Source organism: Micropterus dolomieu, linkage group LG15 (genome assembly GCF_021292245.1).
Source record: "Micropterus dolomieu isolate WLL.071019.BEF.003 ecotype Adirondacks linkage group LG15, ASM2129224v1, whole genome shotgun sequence".
Classification (NCBI taxonomy): Eukaryota; Metazoa; Chordata; class Actinopteri; order Centrarchiformes; family Centrarchidae; genus Micropterus; species Micropterus dolomieu.
The window spans coordinates 2,872,727-2,877,467 of NC_060164.1; the positions used below are offsets into that span (position 1 = coordinate 2,872,727).

General features: G+C 57.6%; 1 pseudogene; it reads right to left on the reverse strand.

Moving 5' to 3' along the window:
* Positions 1 to 1,599: 1,599 nt before the first annotated feature.
* Positions 1,600 to 4,741, reverse strand: part of LOC123984462 — a 5,856-nt pseudogene continuing 2,714 nt past the window's right edge.

Sequence of the window (4,741 nt, forward strand, 5' to 3'; positions counted from 1 at the left end):
TGATATTAGTTCATTTACTAGTACACCTTTAGAAGAGAGAGATCTGATGTTTAAGAGTCCACATTTAACTCTCCTATTCGTTTGCACTATTGCTCTTGTGGTTTTAATTTTTATGACGTTTTTATGCACAGCTCCTCTTCTGTTTACCTTTTTAAATAATTTCGATGGTCGGGGGGCAGACACCGTCACTATAGGATTTTCACTAAGTAACTCCTGAAATGGAGGAGCAGAGAAGTGTGTTAGACTGCGACTCTGCGTAGGGTTTTGGGTGGGTAACTGCTGAAAAAGAAGGGCAGAGAAGTGTGTTAAACTGCGACTCTGCCTCCTGGTCTCAACTCTGGGTTGTCATGGATTTGGTCCACTAATAAACTTGGCCAGATTTCTAGAAATGAGAGCTGCTCCTTCCCAAGTGGGATGGATGCCGTCTCTCCGGATCAGACCAGGTCTTCCCCAGAAAGTCTGCCAATGATCAACAAAGCCCACATCGTTTGCTGGACACCACCTCGACAACCAGCGGCGGAATGACGACATGCGGCTATACATGTCATCACTATGACGAGCTCTTGGAGGTGGTGACAAGAGCAGTGGGCAAGCTCCAGCTTGATTGGCCGCAGGCCGTGCCAGACACACAGGCTGCCAGTAAGCTGGATGAGCGCTTCCTGCAGCGCCGCGTGCCGCCTCCATGGCGGTCTCTGCCCTTTTTCCCGGACTTGCATGACGAGTTGTGCAAATCCTGGGGTAAGCCCTTCTCAGCACATTTGACTAGTCCCCTGCTCCGGGTTTATAGCGACGTCGCGGGGGTCAAGGGCTCTGGTTATGGGATGATGCCCCGGGTTGAGGATGCTTTGGCCAGCTATCTCTCGCCCGGTCTTGCGTCGTCCCTTAGAGAGCCGGCGCTGCCTAACAAGCCATGTCGCATGAAATCTGCTCTGGTGGGCAAGGCGTACACGGCGGCAGGCCGGGCTGGTGCGAACCTGTACATGATGGCGGTTTTGCAGACATACCAAGCCAACCTGCTGAAGGACATGGACTCGGGAGGAGGCCCCTCTGAGGAGGACATTGCTGAGCTCCGCAGAGCCACGGACTTGTCTCTCCGAGTCACGAAAGAGACGGCCCGCGCCATTGGCCGCTCCATGTCGGCGCTGGTGGCCACGGAGCGGCACCTGTGGCTCAACCTATCGGGCATCCAGGAGAGGGAGAAGACCTTCCTGCTCGATGCACCGGTCGCGACCTCTGGCCTGTTTGGCGAGGCGGTGGACGCCGTCGTCAGCAGGTTTCAGCATGCCAGGACGCAAGGGAGGCCGGTCTGGGTCCAGGATTGCGCGCTGCAGAGAGACGTTGCCAGCCGTCGTCCAGCTCCTACCGAGGTCCCCTCCCTTGTGGCAGCAGGCGCTGTTATCCCGCCGTGTCAACGTTCGGGACGCGCTAGCCTCCAGCGAGCACGCGCCGTTCTGCCTGCCCCGAGGGGCCGCAGTCCGAAGGCGCACTGGCTCACACACCACGGGTTTTCGGCAGGTTTTCCCTGGCGGACCTCCGCTTCAGGGTGCCGCCACAGACCTACGCATAACACCGGCCAGTTCTGGGTCCGCCCCCCCAGATTCAATGGGGTCGTCTGGACTGTGGTGCACTCAGAGCAGAGCCAGGTGTTGGGACAAGAAGTTCGCTCTCTGTTGGAGAAAGGGGCCATACAACTCATTTCCCCACCAGTCAGGGAGTCCGGGTTCTACAGTCAATACTTCATAGTTCCCAAGAAGGACGAAGGATTGCGTCCGATTTTAGATCTGCGGTCCCTGAACCAGTTTCTGAGGAGATTCAGGTTCAGGATGCTCACCATCCCCGCCATCATCAGTCACATCCAGTCCGAGGATTGGTTTGTCACGATAGATCTACATGACACATATTTCCACATCTCCATCCGTCCCTCTCACAGGAAGTTCCTGAGGTTCGCCTTCGGGGGCACGGCTTACCAGTATCGGGTTCTTCCGTTCGGCCTAGCACTCTCTCCTCGCACGTTCACCAAATGCATGGATGCAGCTCTGGCCCCACTGAGGCTCCAGGGCATCCGCATATTAAACTACATCGACGACTTGCTCATCCTGACTCAGTCTCATGGCGGCAGTGTCCAGCGTAATCCCGTCTGGCCTGCTGCACATGAGAGCCCTGCAGTGGTGGCTAAAATCCAAGGGATTCTCCCCGAAGGGAAATTCGTTCCGTCTGATACGGGTTACAAGCAGGTCCCTTCGTTCCCTGTCAGTATGGAGAAAGCCTTGGTTCTTGTCCCACTCTCCGTGGTCGCCACGTCCTTGTCAGGACCGACAACACGGCGGTGGCCTATTTGAATCACCAGGGTGGTCTGCGCTCGCGCCCATTATGCAAAATGGCACATCAGATCCTCCTGTGGTCCCAGCAGAGACTGCTGTCCCTCAGAGCGACATACGTCCCTGGGACCCAGAATCAGGGAGCAGACCTGCTGTCGAGACAGGGGCTGAGGCCCGAGGAATGGAGAGTCCACCCCCAGGTGGTGGAGTTATTATGCGAAGAGTTCGGCCCCATAGACGTGGACTTGTTTGCGTCTCGAGAGACTACGCGCTGTCCCCTGTGGTTCTCCCCCTCGCCCCCAGCCCCGCTAGGTCTGGATGCCATGGTGCAGACTTGGCCGAGGCTGCGCCTGTATGCTTTTCCCCCAGTCGCTCTGCTCCCGGGGGTTCTGGAGCGGGTCCGTCAGGACAGTGTCAGTCTACTGCTGGTAGCCCCTATTTACACAATAATATCCGCCATGGCAGGTCCCCCTGGGTATTCTCGTTCCCATAATGTCGTCACCGACGCAGTTCGAGTTCCCTCGAAGGGGAACGTCTCGGGTTACGTATGTAACCCTTGTTCCCCGAGAAGGGGAACGAGACACTGCGTCGGTCCGCCACACCTCGCCCCGCCTGGAGTGCCTTGCTTCATAGAAAGAGCTAATGTGTCCAGTGTGCCGGTGTGCTTATATACGCCTCCAGTTACGCCATCACACGCTACCGTTCTAGCAACGCCAATAGGATTGGAGTAGTTTCATTCATAGTTCTGCCCTGCCACGCCCAGAGGGAACTCGAACTGCGTCGGTGACGACACTATGGGAATGAGATACCCACTTAGGCCGCGCCGAAACCCCGCCTGCCCCCAGCGTGCAGAACCTGACAGCACGACTAGGAGGAGAGCGCATGGGTGTCGGGTGCAGAAGGAAGGTCCAGACTGTACAACCGGATAAAAGTGTGAGTGATGGCCCAGCCAGCCGCATCACACAAATCCTGGAGAGGCGCCCCTGCGAGGAGGGCCCTAGAAGCCGCCATGCCTCGAGTAGAGTGCGCCCTTACGGCCATAGGTGAAAGCAAACCGCGCACCTGATAGGCCAGGGAAATAGTCTGAACGATCCAGTTGCTGATGTTGTGTTTAGAAGCGGGGAGCCCAGCCTTGGGGGACCCGCAACACACCAGCAACTGGTCTGCTTTCCTCCACCGGGAAGACCCCAGAGTGTAAATACTCAGTGCTCTGACAGGGCAGAGCAGATGAAGTCTCCCGTCCTCCGCCGTCACATGAGGTGGGGGATGAAACGCCTGCAGCACCGTGGACCCTGCCAATCTGGCTAGAACCTTAGGGACATAACCTGGACAAGGGTGCAGGATGGCCCTGACCCTCCCCGGGGCAAACTCAAGGCATCGGGGAGAAACCGAAAGTGCCTGGAGATCCCCCATCCTCAGGAAGGTAGCAGGTAACTGGGTCCACCACCCGTTCTCTGCACCAGGTGGTGAACACATTCCACTTTAGGCCGTACATCCTTCTCGTGGACGTAGCGTCTCGACTGCTCCTGTTGTCAGGCCCGCCTCTAGGAACTGCGCCCCCTCAGGGGCCAGACCCATAGCTGCCACAGGGCGGGGTGCAGGTGAAACCTCCGGCCCTCCGCCTGGGACAGCAGGTCTCTCCTCAGAGGGACCTGCCAGGGCGGGCCCTCGAGCAATTTTAAACCTGAGAACCACACTCGTGCCGGCCAAAACAGGGCTACTAGTAGTAGACTGACGCCGTCCTGGCGGACCCACTCCAGAACCCCCGGGAGCAGAGTGACTGGGGGAAAGGCATACAGGCACAGCCTCGGCCACGTCTGCACCATGGCATCCAGCCCTAGCGGGGCTGGGGGCGAGAGGGAGAACCACAGGGGACAGTGCGCCGTCTCTCGGGACGCAAACAAGTCCACGTCTATGGGGCCGAACTCTTCGCATAATAACTCCACCACCTGGGGGTGGAGTCTCCATTCCCCGGGCCTCAGCCCCTGTCTCGACAGCAGGTCTGCTCCTTGATTCTGGGTCCCAGGGATGTACATCGCTCTGAGGGACAGCAGTCTCTGCTGGGACCACAGGAGGATCTAATGTGCCTGTTTGTATAAAGGGCGCAAGCGCAGACCCCCCTGGTGATTCAAACATGCCACCACTGCCGTATTGTCGGTTCTGAAAACCGCCAACATTTCCAGGCAATTTATGTGCCAAGAGAAATGACGCTCCTCCCAGGAGCCTCTCGTGAAGTGGCCGTCCATGACCGCGCCCCATCCTGTGAGTGAGGCGTCTGTCGAAATAATTGTTCAGCGACAGATCGCTCCCAACACGGGACCTTGGGACAAGAACCAAGATTTCCTCCATACAGACAGGGAACGAAGGCAGATGGAGCGGATTTCCCCTCGGGGAGAATCCCTTGGATTTTAGCCACCACTGCA